General features: G+C 39.2%; 1 pseudogene across 1 annotated transcript; it reads left to right on the top strand.

The window, feature by feature from the left end:
- Positions 1–4,006: 4,006 nt before the first annotated feature.
- LOC308266933 (BTB/POZ domain-containing protein KCTD3-like) lies at positions 4,007–6,445 on the top strand (annotated as a pseudogene). Its single transcript has one exon. The product of its transcript is annotated as a BTB/POZ domain-containing protein KCTD3-like (transcript).
- The last annotated feature ends 817 nt before the right edge of the window (positions 6,446–7,262 follow it).

The following is a 7,262-nucleotide window of genomic DNA, read 5'->3' on the forward strand; positions in this document are numbered from 1 at the left end:
TCCTACCCTTCCATTTCAGCTTTGCTGAGGTTTCCCCTCCATTATCTGGAGACTCTCTGGTATCCCCAATATTCTGTAGTTTGGGCATATTAGAGAAAACATATGTCCCTTCTCTGATCTCACTTAACATAATGTCCTCCAGGTCTTTTCATCTTCTTGCGAATGTCATGATCTTGTTCTTCTTTATAGCTGAATAGAATTCCATTGTGTGCATTTCCCATAATTTTGCAATCCATTCATCTGTTGATAGAGATCTAGGTTGGTCCCATATTTTGGCTTATTCCAAATTGTGCTTCTATGAACATGGGTATGCATATGTTACTATAGTTCTCTGGTTTCCACCCCTTTGGAAAGGTACCCAGGAGTGTTATAGCTGGATCATATGGTGGATCCATTCCCAATTTTCTAAGGAATCCTCACACTGATCTCCTTGCTGCTGAACTAGTTTGCACTCTTACACCAACAGTGTAAAAGAGTTCCTCTTTCCCCAGCAGGCCATACATTTTAATAGGTTATATTTTCATTTACATTTAGTTAAAAGTTTTAAATTTCTTTTGGGACATCTTATTTGAACTATGTGTCAGTTTAGATTTTTTTCCATGTGCTTTCTGTTTTTTATTTCTAGTTTAATCCCATTGTGGTCTGAGAGCATACTTCATGTGATTTTTACTTCTTTCAAGTGCTAAGATATATTTTATTGCACAGAATATAGTCTGTGTGGTGAATGTTTTATATATGTTTTTGAGAAAAGTTTATTCTGTTGCCAAGGCATTCTATAACTATTAATTAGATTCAGCTAGTTATTTCTGTTTTGTTCAATTATATCTTTACTGATTTCCTACTATCTTGATTTATCAATTCCTAATAGGAGGATGTTGAAGTCTTTAGCTATCACAATAAATTTTTTCTGTCTCTTGAAGCTCTATTTTTGTCTCAAGTGGGTTGATGTTCTTGTTATGTTTTCTTCACATAACTGGCCCTGTTATTCCTCATAATTTTCCATGTTCTTGTGAGAATATAATTAGATCTTTTCTATCAAAGAAATAGTTGACTTAAACTGCCCTTTTCTAAAATGTATGAAATTATTATTATTATTATTATTATTATTATTATTATTATTGTGTGTGTGTGTGTGTGTGTGTGTGTGTGTTACTGGGATGAAACCCAGGGACATTCTACCTCCAAACTACACCACCAGCCCTATTTTTTTTTTCATTCTTTATTTTAAAGCAAGGTCTCAATGAGTTGCAAATGGCCTCACTAAGTAGTTGAGGCTGTCTGAGAACTGTGATCCTCCTGTTTGAGCCTTCCAAATGCTGGGACTACAAGTGTACACCACCACACCTGGCTCATTTCTTTTCTAAAGTCAGAATTTCCCAGAAATTGTAGGTGCACCTCCTTACACAAGAGGATCCTTTATCAGCATCCCCTTCAACCAATGGTGTAAAGATTGAGCAGTTAAGACTCCCAACAACGGGTGTACGGCAGAGGAGCTTTGTGTTGGAAATAAAGATCCTAGCAAGTTCCTGCCATAGTGTTCCTACACACCTGACTTTACTGGTGGCAAGACCCTTTTTGCAAAAAGTAAAATTGCCTTGTTGAGCCACTTCCAAACATGTATATTTTCTTCTGACACCATGGAAATATATTTATAACAATTTGGTGGCCTTTACAGGGTAGAAATTGTCACCAGAGGGTAACAGGGACCTCTCTCTTAAGAAGATGCATCTAGTTGCTGAGTTGCCAGCAGCCCTGGATAAAGGAAATATGGCCATTCCCTGGCAGACAATAAACTAACTCTAAGTCAAAAGTCAATTAGCAAAGCAGGAAGGGTGACTCAGCAAGTATCTGTTGTGGTGAGCAGGTAACTCACCGTGCATAGACCAAGGGGAAAAAATGTCATGGGATATGATCAAGTATTTTCTTGGCAGTTGGGATATTTCAGGGTGAGGGTTGTGCATAAATAATAGAGATATCTAAGGAAGCCTAATAAAAGTGTACTCCAAAGGTTCTAATTTTCTTTCAAGGAAGCTATCCAGAGGGGGAAGTGGGGTCAGAATTCAGAAAACCTCCAGGAACAAAAGGGAGGGGGGTTGAGACTATGATGAGAATTTTTAAAAAAGGTATACTGAGATAAACAAGAATAAAGACATCAGTTATAAATGTGCCAGGGTCTCACTCATTGAAAGAGACTAAAAATTGTGTCTACAAATTGACATCATCAATATAGGTTACAGAGCAAATGAGAGCATTTGGAACCTAAAAAAGCAAGTTAACCTTAAACAGCTGAAAGTATCATTTAAACCCAGGAGGACTTCAGAGGTCAAGTCTGCGTGTGTGTGTATATGCTTGTTTGTTCTTTCCCCCACCCCTTTTATAAGCTTCTTCCCTCTCTATATCTACTCTCTTCTTTCTCCCCCTTTTCCCTTTTGTTTTCTTTTTCTTATATTAAATTAATCTCACATCACTAAACCTTAATACTCTACACTGGTTACTAGAATCCTTCTATATATATACTATCTCTAATCTCTACTATATATTACCTTATTACACTCAAACTCATACTCAATCCTATATGCTACTTTACCCTATTTTTGCACTACTCCAGCTTCTTCCTCTTCACTCGACCTTCACCATTATGTATAATGCAGTTTGCCTTTGTATATATCCGCTGATACCTACAGAGTGAGAAAATGCTATCAAAAGCAACAAAGATACAAAGTTAAGAAGCCTGAAATAATAAGAAAGAATAGCAAGAAAACTGCCGGGTGTGGTGGCGCACGCTTGTAATCCCTGCTCTTGAGAGGCAGAGGCAGGAGGATCGAGGCCAGCCACGCTGGTTTAAGAGACTCTGTTTCAAAAATACAGAAAATAGGTCTGGGAGTGTAGCCCAGAGGTAGAAGGGTTTCTAGGAACCCCAGTACCACCAAAAAAAAAAAAAAAAAAAAAAGAAAACTATGAGTTCCCACAGCCCCAAAGTAGCAGAACCAGTCAACACAGAATTGCAGAGATCACCAGAAAAACAAATCAGAACTTTAATAGTAGAAATGATACTGGATTTCTGAAAAGAATTTGGAGAGAGCTTGAAAGAAATAAAAGAACAAATAAAGAATCTGACACCCTGAACAGGAATCAGAAAGAAACTCTGAAGGAAGTGAAGTATATGATAATTGAAGTGAAAACATCAATATAAACTATAAACTGTAGACTAGACCACATGGAAAATAAAATCTCACTCTTAGAGAACAATCACTCCAAAAAATCAACAAATATTATATAATTTATAAAAAACAATTTGACAACATTAATTGGACATTAAAAAAGATATGGGACAATTATAAGAGCTGATCTAAGAATCATAGACATAGAAGAGGGAATAAAAGCTGAAATAAAAGGAATCCATAATCTTTTCAGAGAAATATCAGAAAAATTCCCAAACACCCCCCAGTAGATGAGATCCAAAAAAAGTTTCTCTATGCCACATAGTAATTCAATTGACAAATGTAGAAGCTAAGGAGAAAATCTTAAAGGCAACAAAAATAAAAGAATATGTGACATTCAGAAGCAAACCAAGAAGAACAACTCCAGATTTCCCAAAGAAAGTCAGGAGGGCCAGGAGAGCCTGAAGCAGCATATTGAAAACTCTGAAATAAAACAACTTCCAGCCAAAACTATTCTACCCAGAAAAGCTATCTCTCAAATTTTATGGGGAAATAAACATTTTTTATGACAAACAAAAGCTGGAAGAATTTATGTCATAGAAGTTAGCACTAGAGAAAATACTCAGAGATTAATTATGAAGAAGAATTAATAAACACCAAAATCAGAGGAACAATGATTTAGATCAAACAACTGAGCCCTCCTCCCGGGTGGGCTGCTGCTGGAGCAGCCGCAGTGGCAGTGGCGGTGGCGATCGTGGCAGCACGGTGCTGAGGCAAGGAGGCCTGGTGGCCTTGGCACTGCGCGGGAGCCAGAGGGCGGGCTAGCGCGCCCCTAGTGGGCGGCCATGGTGGGAGGGCACTGCGGCAGCTCCATGGCAGCAGCCCCCGTGCAGCTGAAAGTGGGGGGAACCAGATTTACTATAAGACAAACTCTAATGTGGTTACCAGATTCTTTTTTTTTTTTTTTTCCAGTTTGCTGAGTGGAAGAATTTCAACACTTCAAAATGAAGCTGGTGCTATATTTATTGATAGAGACCCAGCAGCATTTGCACCCATTTTAAATTTTCTTCAGACAAAAGAACTAGACTTAAGGGGAGTAAGTATTAATGTTCTCAGGCATGAGGCATAATTTTATGGAATCACTCCACTGGTAAGAAGGCTTCTCTTATGTGAAGAACTGGAATGCTCGTCCTGTGGAAGTGTCCTTTTTTCATGGTTACTTGCCCCCACCAGGCATTCCTAGTCGTAAAATAAACAATGCAGCTAGGTCTTCTGCTGATCCTAGGAATGGACTAAATCCTACAGAAGGGGAGGCTCAGGGAAATGGTACACAGCCTGTTCTCTCTGGAGCTGGAGAAGAGACTGTTAGGCTTGGATTTCCTGTGGATCCACGGAAGGTGCTAATAGTAGCTGGCCATCACAACTGGATTGTAGCTGCATATGCTCATTTTGCTGTGTGTTACAGAATCAAAGAACCTTTCAGGATGGCAACAAGTGTTTATAAGCCCATGTGTAGATTGGACTATTGAACGTGTGGCTTTAAATGCAAAAGTGGTTGGAGGTCCACATGAAGATAAAGATAAGATGGTTGCTGTTGCCTCTGAGAGTAGCATCATACTCTGGAATATTCAGCATGGAGGCAGTGGAAGTGAAATTGGGGTGTTCAGCCTTGGTGTTCCTGTAGATGCCCTCTTCTTTATTGATAACCAGTTGGTGGCCACAAGTCATACAGGGAAAGTGGGAGTGTGGAACGCTGTCACTCAGCACTGGCAGGTTCAAGATGTTATTCCTATAACTAGTTATGACACTGCTGGGTCATTTCTTCTCCTGGGATGTAACAATGGATCAATATATTACATAGATATGCAGAAGTTCCCTTTGCGAATGAAGGATAATGATCTTCTTGTTACTGAACTTTACCATGGTCCTTCAAATGATGCCATTACTGCTCTGAGTGTTCACCTCACACCAAAAACAAGTGTCAGTGGCAACTGGATTGAGACCGCCTATGGCACAAGTTCTGGAGTAGTGAGAGTGATTGTCCAGCACCCAGAGACGGTCGGGTCTGGCCCACAGCTTTTTTAGACTTTTACACTTCACCAAAGCCCCGTCACAAAAATTATGCTGTCAGAGAAGCATCTAGTGTCAGTCTGTGCAGATAATAATCACGTACAGACATGGACAGTAACACGATTCAGAGGAATGATCTCTACTCAGCCAGGTTCCACTCTTCTAGCATAATTCAAAATACTGTCTTTGGAGGAGACAGAAAGTCATGGTAGCTATTCTTCTGAAAATGACATAGGGCCCTTTGAAGAGCGAGATGATCAACAGGTGTTTATCCAGAAAGTTGCTCCCATCACTAACAAATTATTTGTAAGACTTTCATCTACTGGGAAAAGAATATGTGAGATCCAGGCTGTTGACTGTACTACAATATCCTCATTTACTGTGAGAGAATGTGAGGGTCCAGTAAGATGCGCTCAAGGCCAAGGTGCTACTTGTTCACAGGCCACGCAAATGGCAGCAATCAGATGTGGGATCTGACCACTGCTATGGATATGGTTAACAAAAGTGAAGATAAGAATGTAGGTGGTTCAACTGAAGAAGAACTGCTCAAATTACTCGATCAGTGTGATCTGACCATGTCTCGCTGTGCTACTCCTAATATTAGTCCAGCAACTTCTGTGGTTCAGCATAGCCATCTGTGAGAATCAAATTCTAGCCTTCAATTTCAGCACCATGAAACCATCCATGAAGCAGCTATTTACGGTTCTATGAGGCCTTACAGAGATAGTCCTTTGTTAGCAAGGGCAAGAAAGACTGAGGGCTTTCATAGTTACAGGGACTTCTAGACTATTAATTTGAACAGAAATATAGAAAGAGCTGTTCCTGAAAATGGTAACTTGGGTCCAATACAAGCTGAAGTGAGGGGTGCAACAGGGGAATGTAATGTATCTGAAAGAAAGTCTCCTGGAACAGAAATAAAGGTTTGAGAGAACTGGATAGTGGATTGGAAGTGCATAAAATAGCTGAAGGCTTCTCAGAATATAAGAAAAGGTCATCAGAAGATGAAAGTGAAAATAAAGTGGAGTTAAGGAAGAAAGGAGGATTCGAAGGGGGAGGATTCCTTGGAAGGAAGAGCGTTCCTTATCTGGCATCATCACCAAGTACTTCTGATACAGAAACTGACTCGTCTGGTACTGCACCCCCATCTCCTACAAAGAACTTCGTCTCTTCAGCATAAAAAAAGCGATTCTTCGGGGCAAGAGTACAGCTTGTGAAAACTCACCAGAACCAGTGGTAGTTTTAGTAAATTAAAATGAAAATCAAAATTTCATGGATTTCAATACATTAGTTTTTACTCTGATACTTTGCAAGATAAAGTTGGACTTCATTTGTTATCTTTCTAACAGAATTACCTGGGATAAGGAGATATACAATAATCTTATCTCTTGACATTTTGGAATTTTTTTAGTTTTACAAACACATTTAACAGATCATTTGTAAAGCAGGACCCATTTTAATGTTTAGCTACTTTTTCTTGGCTTTGTTATCATTGTACCACATCTTAATAGCATGGTGCACATATGGATGAATATCCGTTGGAGCATGGGAACCAACAGACTGCAATCCTAATCTTTATTATGCCTGAAACTTGTCTTGCAATGTTATCTTAAGTGAATCACAATTCTCTCTGGAACTTGGTCTTTCAACCCTAATTGTGATTGCATTGTGTTTACCAGATATTTGATGAGGTGCTATGTTTGTGAAAAAATATCATGTAATTCAAAAACACTATTGATGCTGAATCTAGTTGCATACTAGATTCCACTGTGTAGTAAGACTTCTGTTTCATTTTGTTTAATTGGGGGTTATCTTCTGATTCTCATTGTTGGGAGTTCTTAAATCTTAGCATGCATCACCAATTTTCAGTGTCAAAAGTCCATATAAACTTTTTCAAGTTAGAGAATTTGTTTGCTTTTGAAATGATGGAATAAAAATAATCTGGGATAGGCCAGGCGTGGTGGCGCATGCTTGTAATCCCCACGCTTGGGAGGTGGAGACAGGAGGATCACGCAGGTTCGAAGCCAGCCATGC

The sequence above is a fragment of the Muscardinus avellanarius genome, assembly GCF_963383645.1.
Source record: "Muscardinus avellanarius genome assembly, chromosome: 9".
NCBI lineage: Eukaryota > Metazoa > Chordata > Mammalia > Rodentia > Gliridae > Muscardinus > Muscardinus avellanarius.